Source organism: Papio anubis, chromosome 13 (assembly GCF_008728515.1).
Source record: "Papio anubis isolate 15944 chromosome 13, Panubis1.0, whole genome shotgun sequence".
In the NCBI taxonomy this organism is placed as follows: domain Eukaryota; kingdom Metazoa; phylum Chordata; class Mammalia; order Primates; family Cercopithecidae; genus Papio; species Papio anubis.
The window spans coordinates 29,173,357-29,199,745 of record NC_044988.1 but is presented as its reverse complement, the minus strand read 5'-3'; the positions used below and the strand labels follow the sequence as shown (position 1 = coordinate 29,199,745).

At 41.3% G+C, this 26,389-nt stretch overlaps 1 protein-coding gene and 1 pseudogene across 2 annotated transcripts in view; both read right to left on the bottom strand.

Moving 5' to 3' along the window:
• The window catches only part of DOCK8 (dedicator of cytokinesis 8), a 239,907-nt gene that overhangs the window by 208,726 nt on the left and 4,792 nt on the right, over positions 1-26,389 (bottom strand). The gene's annotated exons all lie outside the window — the stretch shown is intronic.
• On the bottom strand, positions 20,629-23,672 carry LOC101020166 (annotated as a pseudogene). The gene has a single exon (XR_638570.4). The product of XR_638570.4 is annotated as a keratin, type I cytoskeletal 18 pseudogene (transcript).

The following is a 26,389-nucleotide window of genomic DNA, read 5'->3' as shown; positions in this document are numbered from 1 at the left end:
AAATGTAATCCAAATACCCATGTTAGCAATGGGTAAAAGATTTAAGAGCAACTTGTAAACATTGATTTTTTTCATCAACTATGATTCTCTTTTTGTGTAGTTTGTCTCTTTGTGTTTCACCAAGGAACAAATCTCAAGCACAATAAAAGTGAAGCCCTGTGAAGTCCAAAATCTGTTAATGCACCAAATAGTTTTCTAGAATGTGGGATGGGGCAGGCAAAGGAGACACCTGAAACAGAAATTGCATTCAGGTTTTTATTTGAGATCTGTCCTTGTCAAATGTTTCCTACATTACCTGGACAATCCCTCTCTGTTTCCAGACTCCTCTTTGCTTCCTGTAAGTCTGCTCAACTCACTTGCATCAGAAAAGAGCCTTCCCTTCATGAGAGGGCCTTCCTCAGGCTCATTCTCTCCCCTTCCCCTGACCTGGAGCTCCTACTTCCTTCAGTCCCTCTCACTCCTAATCCAATGTTCGCAGGCTACCACCCTCACCCTTCTGTAAAAGCTTCTCTTGATACAGCCACTGAAGACTTTTGCTGGACAGCCAGTGACTTCCTTCCTGTCCTGTTTTAATGTGACCTTTTAGTCGCATTGGGCACTGTTGACCTTCTCATCCGTCAAGAAACTCCTCCCTGTGATTATACACATTAACTCCACGATTTGATCATCCTCACTTTCTTGAATGGGCTTTCCACCCATGTAGGCCCCTGACATGTTGTTTACTCCCAAATGATAGTACTAGGATAAATTTGGAATTGAGGGTGGAAGGTTCCAGGTAAGTAAATCTGTTTCTAAAACATGGGGAAGCATTAAAGAAAAAACATGGGGGAATCCCAATAAGAAAAAACCCAGTATGATGTGGTATCAGAGGGTCTTGTTTTGATGAGTCTACTGGGAATATTTTATGTAGAGTAGATAGGTTATTATAAATGGTCTTTTTCTCAGAGGAGATCAGTTTCTTTAATTGTTTCATTCCTTGAAGGGACAATGTCAAAGCTGTTGAGCCCAAAACCACCCCCTTTGACTCATTTAGCTCACATGGAAAAATTTTCCCTAAAGAATGCAGAAAGGAATTTCTATAAAGCAATTAATTTATCCTCTTTTGCCCAACTGCAAGCAGTAGCACACGAGCCTTGGTCATTTCCTGTCAGCTTAATAACAAACAACCCAGCCCTCTCTTGCCCTCTCATCTTGAACCCTACATGCTCCCAGAAATACGATAAATGCTTGTGCCAGGACATAATGACAACTTAAAAGATCCCTAGTGTGCGGAATACAGTGGAGGAGTTCAGACTGTTACAGACATGCCAAAGCCTGTGTTATAAAGCCTGTGTTCTAGAATAAGGGATAGGACCTTTGGGCTAACTGAAACTTTATAGAGCTTTCAGACTGTTAGGGATTGTCCAGATGCTGTAAAAGTAATAGCATGTCAGCCAAGTGCGGTGGTTCATCCCTGCAATCTCAGCACTTTGGGAGGTTGAGGTGGGGGCATCGCTTGAGGTCAGGAGTTCGAGACCAACCTGACAACATGGTGAAACCCCTTCTCTACTAAAAATACAAAAAAAAAAAAAAAAAAATTAGCCAGGCGTGGTGGCAAGTACCTGTAATCCCAGGTACTCTGGAGGCTGAGGCAGGAGACTCACTTGAACCTGGGAGAGACAGGTTGCAGTGAGCCAAGATCATGCCACTGCACCACTCCAGCCTGGGCAACAGGGCAAGAGCAAGACTTCGTCTCAAAAAAAAAAAAGAGTAATAGCATACCAAACTATTAAGAGTAATAGTTTTTACTCTTAATAAACTAAGAGTAAGAACTGTATTACTCTTAATAGTTTGGCATGGCAGATGTGATGCAGTGTAACCAACTAGAAAAGAAGAAGAGAACACTTGACATAGGCAAATGGTGTTCCTTTGAAAGGAAGGTAGGTAAAATTGGCCAAATAAAATTGGTAATGAGTCAGGCCTTATAAAGACAGAACGTTCAGTGTTGGAGGCCTAAAGGTGATGTTAATCTGTTTTGTCTAAAAGGCACAGGCCAGGGGCAGACTAAGGCTAGGGAGAAGACAGGAAATCACTCCACTCCACAGAGTTTATTATTGGACAAAAGCCCTGGTGCTTGAGGGGCAAAGCCCAGGGTGGATGATGTGAATGCTCTGGTGAAGGAACTGGTGTCCCCCAACCATGCCATAGGGCCATCTCGAGAATTGAAAGTTTGCTATTTGTTGGCACTGGCCCAAGATCCTGGGAAACTCCTCAGCAGTCTTTCACCTATACGCAGTCCCAGGTGAGGGATGTCTTTTCCACTGGACATATTAACAGTTTCCAACAGAGGAGCGAGAAGTTTGCATCAGCTTGTGTTCAACCTCGAACTGTTGTTTCTTTTTTTTAGAGTCCCTATTTTTCAGACTTAGAGAATGATTCAGAAAGCAGAACCCCTGCTTTTAATAACAGCACTATATCATTGGGAAAATGAAACAGAATTAGTCATGTTTTAGTTTATTTATTAATGACAATATTTTTCTGCCATAATCCCAGCACTTTGGGAGGCTGAGGAGGGTGGATCACGAGGTCAGGAGAATCGAGAGGCAGCATCACTGATGCTAACACAGTGACATTACCCCATGACTGCTACATAAGAAAGTAAGAAATAACAGAAAATTAGCCGAGCGTGGTGGCGGGCGCCTGTAGTCCCAGCTACTCTGGAGGCTGAGGCAGGAGAATGGCGTGAACCCAGGAGGCGGAGCTTGCATTGAGAAGAGATCGCGCCACTGCACTCCAGTCTGGGTGACAGAGCGAGACAATGTCTCAAAAAAAAAAAAAAAAAGAATAATGACAACAACAATAACAATGGCCAGCATTTACTAGGCACTAAGTGTACTTGACATTATTTGAAAAAAAAAAACTAGTTTGAATATTTAAAAAATGACAAATGGACGCTACAAAATATTTGCTGTCAAAAATACTCTCTCAGTTAAAAGATTAGGAAATTCAAGTAAATTCTACAAGCTCACTAACTTGTCATATTTGATTAACTTAGGAAATGTGGAAGCAGTAAAATAGAAATTCATACTCTGATTCCCCAATTGACTTTAAAGCAATTAAAAAATGAATAGTACATTCAAATTAATAGTATGATAAATAAGAAAACACATTTCTTTCTGTATATCAGGTGTAAATAACAATTTATGTGGAACTATATTCCAATTCAGCTGTAAGTGGTAAATATTTTTACTAAGTATCAAAAGGAAAACATTCAGGTCATTCAGAACGCTTTAAATATTCGATATTCCATATCTGTAGTTGGCATGTGATCCTCAATGTTAATTAAAGAATTCTAAATTCAATTGAATACTCATCTCAAAGAGAAAAATTTTACTTTTTTCTGTGGTATCACCCTTTATCTAACTTTCTTGAACTTGCAGAAGATCTCATTTAAAAGTCGATAAATTAGACAGGCACAGTGGTGTGTGCCTATAGTCCCAGCTAGTAGGGAGGCTGAGACAGGAGGATTACTTGAGCCCAGGAATTCTAGGCCAGCCTGGGCAACATTGCAAGACTTCATCTCTAAAAAGAAAAAAAAAAAAAAAGTAAAACTAAATAAAAACTTTAAAAAATAAGTAAAACTGATAAATTACCTATGAATTACGTGACCACAATCTCTGTATTCAACAGCAAGACTACTAAGAAAATATCATCATTTTATACAATATTAAACATTTTTCAAACATGTATTTGCGCTTCTGCTACCATAAGGAAATAATCCCTTAAATACTCTTACATTCCCTTTCCTCACCTCTCCTGTCTCTGTCAGATAAAAAATGGATCAAAGGGAACATTTTTTGGGATGCTTCCTTTTTTCTTGTGACAGGGTCTCACTCAGTCACCCAGACTGGAGTGCACCGGTGCGATCTTAGCTCACTGCAGCCTTGAACTCCTGGGCTCAAATAATCCTCCCGCCTTAGCCTCCCTAGTAGCTGGGACTACAGGTGCTCACAACTATGTCTGGCTAGTTTTAATTTTAAATTTTTTGTAGAGATGGTGTCATGCTATGTTGCCCAGGCTGGTCTTAAACTCCTGGCTTGAAAGAATCCTCCAAACTCGGCCTTCCAGTGTTGGGATTATAGGCATGAACAACTACACCTGGCCAGATGCCCATTTTTTTTTTTTTTTCTGAGATGAGTGTCACTCTGTTACCCAGGTTGGAGTGCAGTGGCACAGTCTCAGGTTACTGTAACCTCCACCTCCCAGGCTCAAGCAATCCTCCCACTTCAGCCTCCCAAGTAGCTGGAACTTACAGGTACGCCACTATGCCTGGCCAGTTTTTTGTATTTTTAGTAGAGACTGGGTTTCACCATGTTGCCCAGGCTGGTCTTGAACCACTGAGCTCAGGCGATCCACCCTCCTTGGCCTCCCAAAGTGCGGGGGTTACAGGTGTGAGCCACCATACCCGGCCAGATGCCCAATTTTTAATGGCTTTTGTTTGCTCGCCTAAATTGTCTGAATAATTATTTCAAAGTCCCGTATCATTTTGGCCAGCAAGTTTAAAGTTTTAGCATCTGCATCTTGGTGCTGCCCAAGTTCTCAGTTTGCATCTCTATTCTGCCAATGACCTGGAATTATGTGAGAAGAAAAAGGGTATCTGAGAAAGTACCTGCCACCTGGCACTAAATAAATTCTTCAACATATTAGTTTTTTCCTTTATTCACAGCACTAGAGCAAATGGAGCCAGCTTACGGCAGGCAATAGGGTGTGGGTCAGCCTCCTTGGGATGCTATTGATAGAACCCTTCAATTTCTTCATTCTTTGTCAAGTTGTCTGATGATTTCATCATTAGAGATGTATTCTGAGGCCTTAAAAAGCTGCCTATTGAAAAAGAAAATATCGGCCGGGAGCGGTGGCTCATGCATGTAATCCCAGCACTTTGGGAGGCTGAGGTGGGTGGATCACCTGAGGTCAGGAGTTTGAGACCAGCCTGGCCAACATGGTGAAACCCCATCTCTACAAAAAATACAAAAAAATTAGCCAGGCATGGTGGCACTTGCCTGTAATTCCAGCTACTGGGGAGGCTGAAGCAGGAGAATCACTTGAACTCAGGAGGTGGAGGTTGCAGTGAACCGAGATGGTGCCACTGCATTCCAGCCTGGGCGACAAGAAAATATCTTGCAAGGCAAAGTAACCTAGCTGTCAGTTGAAAACAACTACAGCTGTGTAGGTGGCTTGTGGAGTGTGAGGCCTTAGGGGCCTGGGACCTGAAATCAACACCAGTAAAGCAACCTCAGGAGGTGGGTGAGCAAGGATGATAAACTCTCCTGATGTGGGAGACACAAGTGGCCAGTGGTCAGAAAACCCAGGGGTCTTGTTTTCCCCAGTGGTCTGCCCTGCCCCTGGAGAGTCTCTTCATGAATTCCCCTGGAGAAAGGCACTTGCCCCCAGAATGAAGCAGCCAGTCTTCTTCAAAACACACTGGCCCATCTGTCATGATCAACTAGAAATGGACTAGAAAGAAAACACCAATGGGGCCTTCATGAGCTATGGTGGGAAGCATCTCCAGCAGTTTTGAGCTTCAAACCTCCACAGCTGGGAGCAAACTTTAGATTTGAGAAGTGTGATGGAACTCTAGGGAGGAACCATGCACACCTGAATAGGGCCGGCCACATTCATTTATTAATTCTTTTAATAAAGATTTATTAAACATTTATGATATGATAGGTGTTGTACAGGCTCTAAAAATTCAAAGGTGAGCAAAACGTATCCTCTTGAAGTTTCCAGAACACCAGGGGCGGGTCAGGGGAGATTTTAAGTAGGCAATCACATGATTTAGGAGTTACGAATTGTGACAGGTACTAGGAAGAAACAGTAGAGAGTGCTCTGTGTGTATAAAAGGGGGAGTCTGATGTATTAAAGTCTGATCCGAGATCAGTTTAGTGGGTTGTGACCAGCATTTTTTAAATACAATAGAACAGAAAAGAATAGAAAGTGTCGAAAGAATTGGAAATGGAAATGAAGTTGGATATGGTTTCTTTTGTTTCAGTATATATATGTGGGGGGGGTGGGGGGGAATACTAGACTGTAAAGTGTATTTTCATGGAATATGGAGGAAAACTTTGAGAGCTAACATTAAAATCATGTCAACAAGATGTGTAGTAGTAGGCACCGTGGATTGTCTTTGAGGATGCCAATGATGCAGTTGTGAAGAGAAAGGGGAATTGTGGGTCAAAGGGTCCCTTTCATTGACATATTCTGAGAAATACATTTGGGCATCAGAGTCCGCTAGATTCAGACAATGAGATATATAGAATAACGCTTTATCTGGAGCCACTTGAGGCTGCAGGGGGAAAAGGTAAGGAAGAAGGGAAAACATAGGTTGGCAGTTGGGACCATGGCAGTGGTCCAAATTGGAGCCCCCTGGAAATCTTGAGATGAAATAGAACATGCATCAGTCAGTAAATATTGGACTGTCAGGGGACTAATCTGATCTTCTTCCTTCCTTTGATCTTAGCCAAAAGGCCAAGAAGTGATTGATCTTTCCACTTTGCATCTGAAATTCATTTCACTGGTAGTAGAGGAGAGACAGAACCCAAGTCCAAACACCAGTACAGTGTCCCTTTCACCACACCACGATGTCTTCCCAGATCAGGAAAACAACAGTGAGCCATGTTCTATTTGCAGGGTGATTCACAGTGTCAGTAGCACTTAGGGTCAGAAGCATGCACTAGTTTTAAGGGGCTAGCTGCAAATTGAAATGTATTTGTTATACACATAAAGAAACATATAAAGGTCACCTCCCGGCAATCCAAATATTCTCTCCTGCATCTCAAAATCAAGTTTCATGTTTTATACCACTGAGTTGATTAAGCCTCTGAAGGCTGGGCAGTGTTTTTAATGGATTGTTTCTAGTTTTGATAAAGTGATGGGGGAAAATAAGGTTAGAATCTTTAGTTTGAAAAGGAATCTTTGTCCATAGCTAATTTCAGAGAAAAATCAAGTCAGTGTTGGCCTGCTCTAATGGAAAGATGGAAAAAACTCTTAAAATTATATTCCAAGTTCTGATGAAGAGATACTACCACAGGATTTTCTGATGCTGTAAGGTTACCTCTGGTACTGTTTAGAGTGGACAGGGTCCATCTTTCTTGAAAGTAAATCCTCTGATTCATCTGAGGTGAAACTAAACATATTAAGGCATATGGAAAAAAACAAGCTCAACAGATTCCACGGAAGGTCATGGTGAAAATATATTCCAGCAACAAGTAAGTTTTGTTGCTGGCAATGGTTGGCAAAGGCAAGAAGCAAGTAGTTAAAAACATGGGTTTGGTCACAGCTAGACTTGGGTTTCTACGGCAGCATTGCCACTCACGTCCTGCATAACCATAGTCACTTTCAGTGTCCATGTCTGCATCCTTGGGAGACTAAGAACACTCTTAACTTTGTGGGCTGTTACAAGACTTATACAACGTAATGCATACGAGGGATATAGCAGGTGCTCAATAAATGCAAGACTTAATTTTTTAAAATAATTATTAGTAATCATATTGTCTCTAGCTTTTTCCTTTGACATGACAAGACATGTATCACTGGTTTTTCCATTTCTCCTAGTTTACGTTTGTCCTCTCCTATCAATGAGGACAAATTAAAATGTAAGCATTCCACAGTTGATCTTTCCACTTCTCTGTAAACCACAGTTTTGAAAAAAAGTCATAGTCAAGTGTTTACCATTTTTGGTTGGCACAGCAGTCATTTTTTTGGAGGTGGTGGGGGTGGGGAGTGGATCCACTAGGGAAAGAATTTTTACAAGGACAGACAAAGTGAAGTTAGCCCTGAAATGAACTTTACGAACCATATAACATAACTTCATCTTCAGGAAACTGAGGCCCAGAGAGATGAAATGTATGATTCTTCTAAGGTCCTATAGATTGCATGTAGCAACATAAGATAGCTATATTTGAGAAATGGCAAAAGAAGACCTGAATTATCAAAACTACGTGCTCTGAAGGCTTAAGCTGCTCTTCTCTGTGGAGAAACAGTTGATACCTAATTTTGCCTGAAACAAAACAAACATTTAAAAAAATGTTTACCTATCCCATTCCAGGTGTTGTGGCTCACCTCTGTAACCCTGGCTACTCAGGAGGCTGAGGTGGGAGGATCACTCCATCTCTAACAAAATAAAAAATTTGAAAAATTTTGAAAAAATTTTACCTATTCCTTCCTTTAATGTGGAATACAGAATTTGCTAATTAGAACTACCATATGAGCCAGCAATCCCACTCCTGGGAATTTATCCAAAGGAAAAGAAATCATATTGAAGAGACATCTGCACCCCCATGTTTCCTGCAGCATTTTCACAATAGCCAAGATATGGAATCAACTTACATGTCCGACAATAAATGAATGGATAAAGAAAATGTGGGATAGATACACAATGGAATGATATCCATTAAAAAATGAAATCCTGTTATTTGCAGCAATGTGGATGGAAATAGAGGACATTATGCCAAATGAAATAAGCCAGGAACAGAAATTTAAACACTTCACGTTCTCACTCACATGCAGAAGCTAAAAAAAAAACTCCAATCTCACAGAAGTAAAAAGTAGAACAGAGTTTACTGGAGGCTAGGAAGGGTAGGGGGAAGGGAAGGATGGGAGAGATTTGTCAAGGGATACAAAATTACAACTACATAGGAGGAATACATTCTAGTTCTCTGTACTACTGTGGGATGAGGTAGTTAACAATAATGTATTGTGTCATTTCAAATACTTAAAGGGAGGATATTGACCATGCCCAATACAAAGAAATTATTAGAGTTTGAGATGATGGATATGCTAATTGTCCTGATCTGATCACTATAATTATATGTACCAAAACATCACTATGTACCCCTATGAATATGTACAATTATTATATGACAATTTAAAAAATAAAATCAAAAAACAATTTGCTAGTTTCGTAATATCAAGGGAGTATTTAATGATTTATACAAATCATTTTCCCTTTTCTAAAAGATAAGAGGGAAGTGAAATAATATTTTTTAAACATCTGTATGGTAATTTCCACATAGTCTCACTCAGTTCTCATAACAGCCCTATGGAATAGAATATTTTTTTATTTAAGAGATAAGGAAATGAGACATTATCTGACACGATATATTAGTTTACGCACTTATAGATGATCTGTTTCCATCATTGGAATGTAAGTTTCACGAGGGCAGCAGGGTCTTTCCAAATCCCCAAAGTCTAACACAGTGCCTGGCACAAAGTAAGTGCTCAAGAAATATCTGTCATATGAATGGATGAATTAATTCATTCATTAATAAGGGACTATAATAGAGAATTAAATATCAGACTTAAATGTAAGTAACATGTAGCTCTGGCAATAAAAAGAAATTGTGCATAATACATTAATAGCTTCTTTTAGGTGACCTCACACTTATATTCTATATAACTTTACTTTCTTCAGGAAAATATACATTTAATTGCCTACAGAGGGCTAGTTTACCTATTGGGTATAGCTGGAAATACTGGTAATGCATATGAAGATGGCCTCAAATAGGACCAAGATTACTCAGAAAAACATTCATTTAAAAAAACAAAAACAAAAAACAAAAAAACTGTGGCCACAAGGGAACTTAAGGAATTAATAGTATTTGTCCAAACCAAATACATCTTTAGGTTTGCTGACTCAATCATAATCATGGGTTTTGTTCAATCTTATGAGGTTGATTTGTTCCTGATAACATGTATAAAAGATTGACCTTGCCAGTTTGTACTTATTTGAACACAAACTACTTTTCAATAACTTTCCCCAAGACTTGAGGTAAAGTTCAGGGATACTTTAAATAAAAATATCTTTAACCTTCTTTTAAAGGCAGATGCCACACAAAACCTTGCAAAGGAAAACAAGGCAGTCACACATATCAATGGAGACCTTTGAGTCTGCGGTTCTATTTCTAGTATTTATCATGCAGAATCATTAAAGAGGTAAGCAAAGATGAATGTATAAATTTATTCAGTGGTGTGCTGTTTCTAATGTGAATAACTGGAAATCAATGTAGCTCAATACAGAATGACTTAAATTATGCTGTATCCTTACAATGGAATGTTATGCATTCATTAGAAATGTAACGCAAGAATATTTAATGACATGAAAAGTTGTTCATGACATTTTTTAAATAAAAAAGTGGGTTATGATACGTATATAAGCATACTTCCAATTTTGTAGAAATATGTATGTGTGTATCTGAAAAAATATAAATCAAGCTGTTAAAATGATCAATAAGTCAAAGAATTAGAGATAATTTTTATTTTTACAGTATTTGCTTATCTGCACTTCTGACTTTTCTGTAATTTATATGTATACAGCTTTTGTAATAAGAAGCTATTCTTCATTTTAGAAAAGAATAGGAAACATGTTTGCAGGTCTCCAATCCCTGACTACAGTTGCTATTCTTCAGGATCAATTGCTTCTTCTCCTTCATGGTTCTGTTCCTTTAATATTTCATTTATTTCCCGTCTCTGATATAAGTATTCCTGGTGATCATATCGCATACATTACTTAAGTGGCTCTATCAAATTACCTTTGTAGTCTCTTATAACTGTCAGGATTTTCCATAGAAGTTACTTTTTGGAAAAGGCAATCGTGTGTATCTACCATATCTTTCAGTACTCAGAAAATGTGAGGTCCAGGGGAAATTTAAGGTCCAACTTTCCTTTTTGCCTTTAAATCTCTTTCCTTACAAGTCTAGCATTAAGTGTGTGCAGTGTGTGCCTGCGTGTGTGCATGTGTATGTGCAAGCATGCGTGTGTGTGTGTGTATATGTGTTTCAGAGGGATAAATTTTGTCAACTCTAAATACAGCAGGTTATCAAATAACGTTGTTTCATTCAAAATCATTGGGTTATAACGTTGATGAGAAAACAAATCGATTCCTGGCTGGAGCCACCATGTGTGTGGAGTGTGCGTGTTCTCCCACGTGGGCTTTCTCAGGGTACTCCGGCTTCCTCGACATCACAAACATGCAAACAGTAAGTGAATCAGTGTGTCTAAATGGTCCCAGTGAGGGTGTGTGTGAGTGCAACCTGTGATAGGATGCGGTCCTGACCAGGGTGGGTTCCAAACTTGGTGCTGGGCAGCCGGGATAGACTCTGGCCATCCACGACCCTGAACTGGAATAACTCAGTAAATAATTATTGTACTTGTTTGTATTAATTTTTCTTAAATGCAAGTATAGCTCACATTTATTTCAATGTTTAATATTAGGAGTCTTTTGGTCTTTATTTACTCAGAAGTTTGTTGATATTTTGTAACTGGAAATATGCCATCACATACGTACTGGAACTTAACTCTTGTTTATATCCATTAGCCTATGGAAAAATTGATTTTGCTTTATGTTGCTTTACATAAAAACACTGTTTCCAAGAACTTACAACATTAATTGAGGACTTACCATATAACCTCTGTGCTTGTAAACGAGCTGAAATCCTACTTTACATTATTATGGTGGCTGTTGTTTTAATACTTCTCCATCTCCCATTTCCAATTTATTTTACTTTGTCCATGTTAACTTTTTGTTTTCTTTTTTGAGCATCTAGTAAGTGAGGAACCCTGTGCCAGTTATATTACAAAGGTCTGCTCTGCTTTCTGTTAGTAGCAATGGCTCTGTCCTTTGTTATTATTACAACAACTGCCAACATGAATAAGGCAGTCTGATTGTACAGATTATTCAATGATTAGGTGAATAAAACAAGAGGAGTCAACAAACCCAAAGAAAAGTAGTCACAAAAAGTAACATGACTGGGTTTCTCCTATAAACCCTCCTCTACAGAGGAGGGGCTGACTATAACTCAGTCATTCCACAAGTGGGAGTGAATATTTTAGAATGCCGTCTGCCAGACCAGGAACATCTTGTTTTTTTCTCAAATAAAATGTGAAGTCTAAATTAATCACTTTGTTTAAATATATGCTGTTTAAATATAAGCTGTTTAAAAATATCTCAATATTGTGGTTTTTCCTAAAATATTTTAAAATTGGTTGTTCTCAGAAAAAAACTGGCTGAACAACTCGGCTGCTTATCAATGTGTGGGATTTCTAGGAAGTCCTCAGTTGCACTTGCCACTTCCTGTGGCCTTGACTGCAATTAGATTTTATTTTATTATTATTATTATTTTTTTGAGACAGGGTCTTGCTCTGTCACCCAGACTGGAGTGCAGTGGTACAATCACAGCTCACTGAAGCCTCAAGCTCCCAGGCTCAATTGATCCTTCCATCTTGGCCTCCTGAGTAGCTGGGACTACAGGCGCATGCCACCGTGCCTGTCTAATTTTTGTATTTTTTGTAGAGATTGGGTTTCACCATGTTCCCCAGGCTGGTCTTGCACTCCTGATCTGAAGTGATCCACCTGCCTTGGCCTCCCAAAGTGCTGAGATTATAGGCGTAAGCCACAGTGCCTAGCCCTTGCAATTAAATTTTAAATGGTCTTGTTTCCTACCATCTTCCTCCCTGGCTGATAGGACAATGACACCTTGTATTCTTCTTGTCTCCTCCTAGGATCTCAGGTGCTTCAGGTGTACTCGTTTGGCTTTTGCCTTCCTTGTAGCTCCCACATCCAGATCCTTGTGACTAAAACAACACAGTTTTTATCTATCAGACAACAGCAAACCACACTAGGTCTATACTGTTTATTGAATATTTTGGTAATGGCTTTTTCTTTGTGACTGGGGTTTTGTGGCACAGAAGGCCAGCTGCCCCCAAAAGACTCATGCTCCCCTTTCATAGTGAAGTGTTGCTGCTGGAAGTGCCGCCAGGCAAGAACTATAATATATTCCCCCAGCCCTCCTTGCAGATTGATGGATCTTGTGAGCAGTCCTCCCCAGGGGAGTGTGAGTAGAAGCCATGTGTCCCACTGTTGAGTGGAGGTATTTAAGAATTGGGCACACAATCTTTCACTCTCTCTTCTTCCTAGCCACTGGCTGAATGATGCCAACATAACTTGGAAGTCACAAGATGGTAGAGCTGTAAGATGGAAACAGCCTGGGTCCCTGAGTCACTGCTTGGAGGAGAACAACTTGACCTGCATCAGACTGTGATATGAACATGAAACACGTTTTTGTTGGGTTAGTTCACTGAGATTTTGAGAGTGTTTGTTCTCACAGCTAGCTTACCTTGATTAATACTGGACCTAGAAGCCTCAATATTCCTCTTCTTTAAGTCAGGCTCCTGGAATTAGATGATTAGGACCTACTACAGGTACTAGTGGGATAGAGGTGCTATGATGCCATAGTGGAAGTTCTGTTAGTAATCTATACCCACAGCAATTGTTGGAGGCCGTGCAGAAACTACTAGTGGCCTGTCAATATCCATTAGCCCCTTCATTCTAACTCAACCCTAGTTTTGTTGGGGGTGACAATGTGCCAGGCTAATGAAAGCTACATTTGCCAACCTCCCTTGTAGACAGAGCTAACACAGCTCTGAACAATGAAATACATAAACAAGTGTCATTATGTGAGCTTCTAGAAGAGCTTCTTAATGGGAGCAAAGTTAGTTGGCGTGTCTTTTTTTTTTTTTTTAACCTTCTTTCTTCTTCCTGTCTCCAATACTGATTCACTGTACAGAGTTTTAGGAATCATCATGTGACCATAAGGATGAAAGCCCCACACTAAGGATGGTGGGACACAAAGACACAAAGAACCGGAGTCTCCAGTGGTACCCTGGGGCCCATGACACCAAGCCTGCACGGCCAACCACTGGCATTCTTGTTATGTAAGAAAAAAATAATTAAACCCCTAATTTGTTTAAAGCATTGGATGGTTTGATTGGATGTTACTTGCAGCAGCTAAAAGCAATCCTAATTGATATAGGAGTGATCCTTCTAAGACTGCCCACAGCACATATCTTTCAGACATGTTAGTCTCTGTCTCTATTTTCTTTTTCTACTCATTTTTAATTCTCCCATTCCAGAACTAACACTAGATAGCAGCAGTCATTGAGTTTCTAAGCTCATTTGGTAACTCTTGAGAATAAAGAGCTTGGTGACTCTTAATCATTTAATTTAGCCTCAAATCCTGCCTTTGGGGACATGTGGCAATTTTCAGGCACCTTCTCTCTCTGATACTCTCAAACTGCTGCTTTATCTCTGGACCAGACAGCTCTTCAATCTGGAGTCCATCAACGTAATTACGGGATTTAAGAGCATCTCAAGGGATTATTAAGCTCATATACCTGCCTCCAGGCAGGACTATGTTTACCTCTTCCAGACATATAGTTGTCTTCTATGGGTCAAAGTGTCTCTCACAAAGCATGACTCACTTGGTAACTTTGAAGGAGTCAATTTTATTTGGTCTCAGTTTCTCTGCCACTAAAATGGGTATTATGATATAGGTAGGGAAAGAGAAGACCTTCTGCTTAAACATTCTGAAATTTGAAACGGGATAGTATTACTTTTTTTGGTTGGGTGCTGTGATTAAAATGACCAAAAATTTTGCAGCCTCTCCTATCAAGAGGTTGATTCTATTTTCCTACTCTTTGAAGCTGAATTGCCTTATGACTTGCATTAACCAATGAATGTGGTGGAAGTGACGTTGGAGAGTTCTAGACTTAAGCCTCAAGAAGCCTTGCAGCTTCCACCTTCCTTCTCTTAGAATGTTCCCTTTACCAGCTAAGAATGCAGAAAAGACCAGCTAGGTTTCTGAATAACAAGAGACCATGCAAAGAGGGAAAGCTCAGCCAATAGTCAGCACCAAGACCCTGGACTTGAGAGTGAGCCCATCTTAGACCCTACAGCTTCACTTGAGCCACCCGATAATGGCAGCCATATGAATGTCCACAGGAAGACCAGCAGAATAACTGTCCAGCTGAGCCCAAATTGCTAACCCACAGAACTGTGAGAAATAATAATGGCTGTTTTAAGTCACTAAATTTTGGGGTGGTTTGTTAGTTTCCCAGGACTACCATAACAAATTACCACAAACTGGATAGTGTAAAACAAAAGAATTTATTTTCTCAGAGTTCTGAAGGCCAGAAATCTGAACTCAAAGTGCGAGTAGGGCCACGCTCCCTTGAAAGATGTTGGGGAGGCAAAATTCAGCACACAGTACGTGGTTTGTAAATAGAAAAATATAATTATAAAAGTGCTCTTTCCTGTAATTTTTCAACTTCAAACATATGAAGATAAATTTAAAAATAATAAAATTTTAAACAGTACCATATTCTGAAAGGTAGTATGTCAGTGTCATAAGAGTTTCAAAATCTCCTATGAAGAAGTATATAAATAGAATATTTTACTTATTGTTAGAAGTCTTAATGCTGGTGCAAAGCAAAACTTGTTGCATATTAGACAGCATAGGGTCTCTTGAATAACTTTACCCATATGTAAGAGTTATTTTTTGGGAATAAAACACATCCTTCCTCTGCAAGATCAGCGCATCCTTTGTTCAGCATTGTGTGTCATATCTGTGTAAAAGTCACAGCCTTGTAGGGGCCTTCTGGTTACCACTTGTCCCATTTCTCTTCTGCCTCATCCAAGCTTTTTAAAGGAGTGGCCTCCACCAGCTTCCTCTATTTCCTCTGCATGGACTCCCTCTATAACCTTATGAAACCTAACTTCCTTCCCCACAGCTCTGCTAAAACTGCTAATTCAGAGGTTTTCAATGACCACCTTCAGGGCAAATCCAATGGCTCTTTGCCCTCATAATTTGGCATGTGATCTTTGTAACTGCCCTCCTAGCTCTCTTTTCTGATACTACAATTGACTGCCATACATTTGGCCAAATGCCCCCTCCTATCTTTTTGTATCCCTTCTTTCTTGTATGGATTGACAGTGACTCTTCCTCTAGGCCCATTCCTCTTCTCTTCCCCTTATACTTTCCATTTAGAAAATGTATCCATTCTTCAGTCCCAATCTCCACCTCATAGATGACTTTTTAATCAATATTTTCCATCCTGACCTACCATTGATGCCCCAAGCCTGTATTTCAAGCTGCCCAATAGAAATAGTCTGTATTTTATGTTCATCTGTGTTAGGGTGGGCTAGGTTATGGTGAGATAACAGACCATCCCAAAATCTCAGTGGTTTATAAAAACACAGACCTTCAGAGGGCAGCTGCAGCTCTGCTTTAATCATCTTTACTCCAGGATGCAGGATGACAGATCATCCACCATCTGGAACACTGCAGATTGTTTAGAATAGGAGAAAGATAATGTGATAAAGCCCAGACTATCTCTTCACCTCCAAGTGACCACATCACCTTCAATGGGTGAAAAGTAAAATCCTCCCATAGGGAGGGACAGCAAATACATGTAAATGTACAGTCTAGTACATCGTCTTAAACAAAACCTCTACGAGGGAAGTAAAAATTCATCCTCCCAAAACTAATTCTCATTTCCAATTTTCATAGTTTCTCATTGGCATCATCCTTATCCCATTTGACCTGGATGGAAATCTTGGTGCCATTTATTTTATAATTTCTTCTTCTCCAATTACAAAAGCATTCTTTGAGGAAAAATATGCATGCATACCTACACTCATACATGCATGTCCCAAGTACACAAAAGTCATCAATAATTCTACTACCCAGGGATAACACTCAAGACACATTGGCATATGTTGTTCTGATTCTCTCCTTGTCATATGTATTGATCTATTTATCTCTGTAGAGAGTTATGCATATATTTATTTTATTTTATTTTTTTATTTTTTTATTTTTTGAGACGAGTCTCACTGTGTCGCCCAGGCTGGAGTGCAGTGGCCTGATCGTGGCTCACTGCAACCTCCACCTCCTGGATTCATGCCCTCCTGCCTCAGCCTCCCAAGTAGCTGGGACTACAGGCGCCCGCCACCACACCCAGCTAATTTTTTTGTACTCTTAGTAGAGACAGGGTTTTGCCGTGTTAGCCAGGATGGTCTTGATCTCCTGACCTCGTGATCTGCCTGCCTCGACCTCCCAAAGTGCTGGGATTACAAGGGTTAGCCACTGTGCCCGGCCATATTTATTTTTTAATTAAAATGATACCATATTATGCATATAGCTTTGTGGCTATTAAGAACTCATCAAAATCTTTTCAATATTTTATCCTTCTTATGTAAAAATATGTTTGGTATTTACTTGAAAATTTAAATATCCAGCCTTGACCTCTCCCCTGAGTTTCAGATTCCTAAATAAAACAGCGTAGAAGGTAATTCTACTGGGAAGTCAAACTGCATCTTAGACTCCATATGTCCCCAGTTAAACTCCTGATTCACCCTAAAAGCCTGCTTCTCCTCCAATCTTTTCAATCTCTGTTAAAAGCATCAATATCCAACCCTGGAGACATCTTGATTTCTCTTTTTTTTTTTTCTCATTGCCCCACCCCATATCTAATTCATCAGCCCTAGCTCCAGAATGTATCCCAGAGCTGACTGTTTCTCTCCTTCTCAGCTCTGCTCTCTACTTTTGCCATCATCATCTTTCTCCTGGATTCTCTACTGCCTCCTAGCTGGTTTCCTTGCTTCCACTCCTTACTTCTTTGTACAATAGATCTTTTAAACACAAAAGTCAATCACATCATACCTTGCTCCATAAACCATCCTATTTGATATGGTTTGGCTTTGTCTCCACCCAAATCGCATCTTGAATTGTAGCTCCCATAATCCCCACAATGTCGTGGGAGATAATTGAATCATGGAGGCAGGCTTTTCCCCATGCTGTTCTCATGATAGTGAATAAGTCTCATGAGATCTGATGGTTTTATAAAGGGCAATTCCCTTGCACATGCTCTCTTGCCTGCCGCCATATAGGATATGCCTTTGCCCCTCCTTCGCCTTTTTCCATGATTGTGAGGCCTCCCCAGCCATGTAGAACTGTGAGTCCATTAAACCTTTTTTTCTTTATAAATTATCCAGTCTTGGGTATTTCTTCATAGCAATATGAAAATGGACTAATACACCATTGCACTTAGAATAACATTTAAATTTTTTCCTTTGCCTTTAAGGCTTTTATGTGATTTGGTCTTCGCTAACTTCCCTCTTCAGCTCTCCTCCTCTCCCCTCATTCACTCCACTAGAGACAGACCAGCTCTTGCTTTTCTTCCAACACACCAAACTTACTCCTGCCTCAGCCATGCGCTTGGTCATTCCCCTGCTTGGTCTTGGCTCAGAGGTTTTCTCTAAGAGATGCTTTCCTTGACCATCCTATCTAAAGAATCCATGCCCTCTCAGTGGCCCTTTTACATTCTCTGCATCACACTTATTTTATCTGATGTTTCCTTGTTTATTTCTGGTTTATTTCTTCATTGTCTCCCCATTGGTATATTACTTCTTTTAGAACAAGAACCCTGTCTATCTATCTTATTCATGACTCTATCCCCTGCACTTAGAATAGTCCTAGGGACATAGTGGGCTATAATCAATATGCATGAAGTGAATGAATAAGTATGTAGTTGCTTCCCACATCCAGCTGATTCCCTTAAACTGTCTGCAGAAGCAGGCCCTTTTTTTCCATTCTGATGACCCAGTCTAATCCCAGATCTCACTACCTCACATCAGAATGACTGTGGCTCCCTCCTCACTCCTCCCCTGGAATTCCTTCCAATGCCTTCTGCACACTGCTAACTATTCTTCCCACCATGTTTGTTTCATCTGTGAGTCACCTCCCGTCAGGGCCCAGCTGAGACTCATCTCCTCACAGGTGTTGCCCTACTGTAGCCAGGGCTACAGGTTTCTCTCTCTCTCTGAGTTTTTGTCCTTACCCCTCCCCAGCCACACAATCATACACTGTTCCCCATGCTCTCTAACTTTTGCATTTATAGTCACCCACTCACTCCAGCTGCATTCTGAGGGCATAGACTGCTTGTCTGCGTTTTAAATCTCCCATAATACCTAGAGAAAGTCACAGGCAATCAATGAAATATCTTGTTGATTTGAATGACATTATTGGACAGAGAATAAGAACAGGAGGTAAATTGGATACCCCATCCAAAGGGATTTGTGAGACCAGGTAGTTATTTGGAATGAAAAAGTAAGATATTAAACCAGCCAGCATGCCAACAGGTGGGCGATAGTCTTGTTCCCACAGACAACAGATGGCCATCATCTTAAAACAACATTTATGTTAACCAGCAGATAAGGGACTCCTGCATTGTCAGTGGACTTTGAGCCTGAGTTTTTCTACTTGCATAGGTGAAAGTGGACTGCAATGCTAGTGTAAATGCTGTATGATGACTAGCACCCCTTAGGGACCTCCAGTTTGCCTTCCTGGGGAACCACAGACCCCCAAGTGTAATTTCCTGAGGACAGCCCAGCTTCTCTAGAGTGCTCATGTTACACAGCAGAAAGTTGAGTAGAGAGAACTCAGAAAGGTCTGCTAAAGAAGGTTTTGGCTGTGCCCTGAATATTGCTCTGTATGGCAGTGAGATGAAGCAGCGATTTAGGAAAAAGTATTTCTACCCATGGCAGCAGAGGGACTGGGCCTCCCTGAGCAAACAGGAGAGTCAAGCTTGACCATTCAGTCATACGAAGGCCAAAATATCCACTTCAAGACTTCTGAGCAAATATCACATTTTCTTTTTGCTAATGTGCATACTTTCCTTAATTGAGTCTCCAAGCAGTGAGGTAGAATTTTTATTCTGTGTTTTAAAACGGTGTATTTAAAAATAAACATGTTATCGACTCAACTGCTTATCTTGAGTCAAATGCAAATTGTGGGTACCTTCATTGAGGGAGAAAAATCTTTTTGAAAAATTTCCTGGTGATTTCAGGAAACGAGTAAGTGGTTATAATATTAAGGAATAATTGAAAAACATTGTCAGAATGAACACTTCTAAATAACTGCTGTTCTTTATAGTTTCCTGTATGTGGTACCATGCAATTTATTCTGATAAAGTTGTCTTTCTGAACTCACTTTTGGAACTCCTCTTTGCAATTACTTTCAGAACTATTTGACAAGGTACCTAAAAATCAGCTCCATTATTTCACGGCAGTATCTTAACTCAAGCTGATATCACTTTATTTAATAGGCTTGCTTGAGTGCTAATGACTTTGGCTCCCTCCAGAAGCTATACCATATATTGTTTATGGATATGCGTATACACACACACACACACACACACACACGCACGCACCCCAAAAGTACACCTTTGTGTTAGTACTCTCCAGGAGCAGCAGGGAGAACAGAAATGGGCAACAGAATAACAGGGACTTCACATTTATCTGTAAACAGAATAACAGGGACTTCACATTTATCTGTAATGTTCTCTTTTTTAATTAAAAAAAAACAACTAAAGCAAAGGTGACAAATGTTAACGTGTTAATTCTGTTAAGTGGACCCTTAGATACTTGCCATTTTATCATCTGTATTTTCTATATTTTTTGAAACTTTTCAAATAATAAAGCAGATTCTCCCTCAAAAAAAAAAAAAAAAGATTTTAAACCACCAAGCTTCTTTTTAAAAATAAATGTACTGCAGTCCCTGATAATAATTCTAAAAGGATTTCCAAAAATGTTTTGGATAATGCTATTATCCCTAGTGGCATGACCCCAGAGAGGAATACTTTGAAGTCATGGAGGGCTACCAGGCTAGGGAAAGTGCCTTTCTTTTTCCAGTTCTTAATTTTGAGTAAATCTCCTTGCTTCTTGCGGGTAGGCCCATGACTCACTTGTCTTTGTATTTCTTTTTTTTTTTGAACTCTGAACTTTTTATTGGCCTCCTGCTCCCCAAAGGGTACCCTGCTTCTGCTGGCTTAATGCCTCAGAACTTTGGTGTCGTTGGTCTCAGACACCACTTTGCCATCCACTATCCGGCGGGTGGTGGTCTTTTGGATGGTTTGCATGGAGTTGCTGCTGTCCAAGGCATCACCAAGATTGAATTCCTCGCCATCTTCCAGCAGGCGGCGGTAGGTGGCGATCTCAGCTTCCAGCTTGACCTTGATGTTCAACAGGGCCTCATACTCCTGGGCCTGTCGCTGTCCCTCTGCCCGGGTCTGTGCCAGCTCTGACTCCAGGTGCAGCAGGATCCCATTGAGCTGCTCCATCTGTAGGGCGTAGCGGGCCTCCACCTCCCTCAGGCTGTTCTCCAAGCTGGCCTTCAGATTTCTCATGGAGTCCAGGTCGATCTCCAAGGACTGAACTGTACGTCTCAGCTCTGTGAGCGTCGTCTCAGCAGCTCCAACCTCGGCGGACTGTGTGGTGACCACTGTGGTGCTCTCCTCAATCTGCTGAGACCAGTACTTGTCTAGCTCCTCTCGGTTCTTCCGAGCCAGCTCGTCATATTGGGCCCAGATGTCTGCCATGATCTTGGCGAGGTCCTGAGATTTGGGGGCATCTACCTCCACAGTCAACCCAGAGCTGGCAATCTGGGCTTGTAGGCCTTTTACTTCCTCTTCGTGGTTCTTCTTCATGAAGAGCAGCTCCTCCTTGAGAGCCTCGATCTCCGTCTCCAGCTGCAGTCGAGTGACATTGGTGTCATCAATGACCTTGCGGAGCCCATGGATGTCATTCTCCACAGACTGGCGCATGGCCAGCTCTGTCTCATACTTGACTCTAAAGTCATCAGCAGCAAGACGGGCATTGTCAATCTGCAGAACGATGCGGGCATTGTCCACAGTATTTGCGAAGATCTGAGCCCTCAGGTCCTCGATGATCTTGAAGTAATGGCTCCAGTCTCTGACCTAGGGTCCCTTCTTCTCCAAGTGCTCCCGGATTTTGCTCTCCAGCCTCCGGTTCTCGGTCTCCAGGCTCCTCACTCTGTCCAGGTAAGAGGCCAGGCGGTCGTTCAGGCTTTGCATGGTCTCCTTCTCGTTCTGGATGCCTCCCATTCCTGCCAGACCCCCGGCCATCCCTGAGGCCAGGCCCCCGGACCCCATGCCGCCCCGGAAGCTGGTGGAGCGGGACACGGAGATCCGGGAACCAGAACCCCCGGCGCCTGCATAGACACTGGCCGCGCTGCTGACCGGCCGGGCGCCGTAGCTGGGCGCCTGGACAGAGCCCAGGGACCGGTAGTTGGTAGAGAAGGTGGAGCGAGTGGTGAAGCTCATGCTGTATGAGAGGAAGGCGAGACGACAGGACTCAGGCTTTGCCGACCTTGTCTTTGTATTTCTGGGGCTCAGCACAGCACTTAGAACACAATAACCCTCAGTGGCTGGCATGAGTGAATAAATGAATGAACTAACCAGCCTAGGACTCGTAAGCCTACTAACTTACGAAAAGATGGGAGTGAGAGGGTGGAGCTGATTAATTTCTGTTTTTCTTAATCTAGTTCCAGTTTAGCTATTTGTATTTTTGGTCTCTATCACAGGAGAACAATCGATTTTCCCCTTTTATGAGAATGATAGAAGTCATGAAGTTTTTTGAGGTTTCTGAGCAGAGGGGTACTACTGTTTCCTTTTACCCCAGAAACCAATTCTAGAGGAAAAGGAACATTAAAAATAAGTATGAAAGAGGTCTATAGTCTCCATTCTCTCATCCAAGTGAAAGCACATACAGTCAGTTATGTAATCTGGAATCTTATTTTGTGATAGAAAGGGATTCTGATTTTCCGTTTGCTATTTTATTTAAAAGGGCTATGGCTTAGGCACCCAAAGGAGGAGGTGGATTGAATGACATTGTTAAGCAAAGTAAAAAGCACAGTTTACAGTCTGGCAACTAGAGTTTACAACAAAATCAAGAAATAACTAAGTTGTTAGAACAATCTACCTTTATCATTAATCCACCTATTAAAGGAACAGAAGCAGAAAGCGAAAAAGGACAGAGGTTCTCACCATTTATGGTTGCATGTAAGGCAAAGAAAAAAAGGAGAAATGCATGACTATTTTAATCCCTAAAGAATGACTTCAGACTTCACTCTCCGACCTAGGAGAGAAGCTAAACAGGAAGAGGTTACAGGCATTTAAGAGAAGAGGTCAACACTGGCAAATACAGATTTAAAAGAATGATAAAACTCGGTGGGGGTGTGAATGTGGGGAAAGGAGCATTCCATTCGTAGGGCCACTGGTAGGAGCAGAAACAGATATACATTTTCTGGGAGTCAATTTGGCAACCAAAAGCTTGAAAAATGTTTCTTTCTTATGACCAAACAATTACACTGTTAGAAATTTGTAAGGAGGTGTTTGCACTAGCACAGAAAAAGGTACGTATAAGACTGCTCCATCAAACTCTATACACTATTGTGAAAAGTTAAAACCTAGCTCTTTTGGTTTTTTCTTTGTTTTTTTTTGAGATAGAGTTTCCCTCTGTGGCCCAGGTTGGAGAGCAGTGGCGCAATCATAGCTCACTGCAGCCTGAGGCTCAAGTGACTCCTGGGCTCAAGTGGCCCCCCTACCTCAGCCTTCCATGTAGCTGGGACCATAGGCATGCACCACCCTGTCTGCCTAATGTTTTGTTGGCTTTTTGTAGAGGTGGTGTCTCACTGTGTTGCTCAGGCTGGTCTTGAACTCCTGGGCTCAACTGATTCTCCTGTGTCTGCCTCCCAAAGCACTGGGAGGCAGGTTCCAGGCATGAGCCACTGGGCGCAGCCTGGAACCTATCTGCATGCCCAATAATAGAAAATTAATTTAATAAATCATTTTACATCTAATCAACAGGATTTTATACAGCCTATGTAAATTATAATGTAGCTCTATATTGATTTACATGCAGAGTTGTTCATGATTTTTATTTTTTTTTAAATGAGACAGAGTCTTGCTCTGTCACCCAGGCTGGAGTGCAGTGGTGCAATTCTGGCTCACTGCAACTTCCACCTCCCGGGTTCAAGGCTACTCAGCCTCCTGAGTAGCTGGGTCTACAGGCACCTGCCACCACACCCGGCTAATTTTTTTTTTTTTTTTTTTGTAGTTTTAGTAGAGATGGGGTTTCACCATGTTGGCCAGGCTGGTCTCAAACTTTTGACTTCAAGTGATCCACCCACCTTGGCCTCCGAAAGTGCTGGGATTATAGGCGTGAGCCACTGTGGACAGCCCTCCTGTATACTTTAAATAATCTCTAGATTATTTATAGTACCTAACACAATGTAAATGCTATATAAATAGTTATTATACTATATTATGTATGGGATAATGACAAGGAAAAAAGTCTGTACATGTTCAGTACAGATGCAACCATCTACATTTTTTTTCCAAATAGTTTTGATCTGTGGTTGGCTGAATCCAGGATGTGCAACCTGCAGATGAGGAGGGCTGGCTGCACTTTCCTATCTATGATGATGAACATGAGAATAGAGAGCTGGAGAAACTCTGGTTCCATTGCCATCATTTCTCCTTTCTAATCTTGTGTTTAATCGTAATGCAGTGGGACATGACATAATGTCTTGTACCCTAGGCCAACTTTACCCATTTGTTTAGTTTCACCAGAAACACTGCATCAACATGTGTTCATATATACTTTCAGAGGGGTCAATCTGTTTTTGGTCTATATCCCCCGTTGTCGATATAGCAAATGGTGCCACTACTGTGCCAACTCCAGAAGCACAGGAACCGCACTTAAACACACTACATAAATTTCATCTGTTTACCTAGAGCCCAGAGAGCCTTTCTGCTGCTGACTGGGTAAGAAATTAGACTGCACCAGCCTGAACAACATGGTGAAACCCCATCTCTACTAAAAATACAAAAATTAGCCAGGCGTTGGGGTGTGCGCCTGTAATCTCAGCTACTCAGGAGGCTGAGGCAGGAGAATTGGTTGAACCCAGGAGGCAGAGGTTGCCGTGAGCCGAAATGGCGCCACTGCACTCCAGCCTGGACGACAGAGTAAGACTCTGTCTGAAAGGAAGGAAGGAAGGAAGGAAGGAAGGAAGGAAGGAAGGAAGGAAGGAAGGAAGGAAAGAAAGAAAAGGAAAGAAAAGAAAAGAAAAGAAAAGAAAAGAAAGGGGGGGAGGGAGGGAGGGAGAGAGAAAGGAGAGAAAGAGAGAAAGAAAGAAAAAAATTAGACTAGATGCTTGTGGGAACAGGGGTAGCACATTCATGTTGCTTTAACCCTTTATCAAATGGGCCAAACATTAATAAGCACCTGCCACTGAAAAGAACTAAGTGTTTCTGTTTCTTAGCTTTCTCAGCAAGAAGTCTGAGTATGGTCACATCCCTAACCTTCTCATGGTCCCTTAAAGAGGATGGAAAGTTTAGGTGTTTTCAACATCATCCTATTCTAACACTAGCTTTGTGGGGAGTTGAGATGGGAGACTTGGTCCCCTGAGTTCTTCATTTCTCCTGGGGTAACTACAAGTTATTACGTTTTCTTTCCACTGGTCTATGAAGAAGTAAACATTAGCTTCATCAATATATGTAAATGGTCGGAACTCAAAGAACTCCAAATGAAGAACATTCACCCTGGTAGAAGGTTATTTCGGTATACATTTTGTAAGGAACCTTCAGAATAGCACTAGATGCCTAAAGCACAAATGGACCTTTTCCAAGAATCTGGAAGGAACCGATTCTAAATGTGAAAGATCAAAAATTCTGAGTCTGATTGCCCAAGCTCCTCTATTGGTCTTTGGTCTAGAACACATCAGACAAATAAAGCAATTCCTGAAAGCACACTACCTCACTCTGCCAGCCACCCCTACTACTGAGGAACAGCTCTGCTTTCACTGCAGATACACATCTATACATTTGAATACATATATTTTTATGCTTGTATTACCTTTGCAGATAAAATTAGCAAATAATTCTCAGAAAGCTCTCTGTAGCTCATTGTGCTCTGGTCCTTATGCCCAAAATTATTGGAGTTGTTCCTTTTTTTTTTTGAGATAGAGTCTCGCTCTCTCACTCAGGCTGGAGTGCAGTGGCACAATCACTGCTCACAGCAGCTTCAACTTCCTGTGCTCAAGTGATCCTCCCATCTCAGCCTTCCAAGTAGCTGGGACCACAGGTGCAAGCCACCACACCTGGCTAATTTTTGCATTTTCTGTAGAGACGGGGTTTTACTGTGTTGCCCAGGCTGGTCTCGAACTCCTGGGCTCAAGCCATCTGCCCGCTTAGGCCTTCCAAAGTGCTAGGGTTACAGGTGTGAGCCACCATGACCAGCCTGTGGTAGTTCTTAAATGTTATCTTTATGTAACTTTATTCTCTCTTCTTACCACCCTGTTTTTATCTTTCATAAAATCACTCTCTGCTGATGATTATTATGCCTAATACTTTGTTCCTTTTTTCTTTTCTTTTCTTTTCTTTTTGAGACAGAGTCTCACTCTGTCGCGCAGGTTGGAATGCAGCAGCACATCTCAGCTCACTGCAGCCTCCACCTCCCATGTTCAAGCAATTCTCTAACCTCAACCTCCTAAGTAGCTGGGATTACAGGCACACGCCACCACGCCTGGCTAATTTTTATATTTTTAGTAGAGAGGGGGTTTCGCCATGTTGGCCAGGCTGGTCTTAAACTCCTGACCTCAGGTGATCCTCCCGCCTCCCAAAATGCTGAGATTATAGGCATGAGCCACTGCACCCAGCC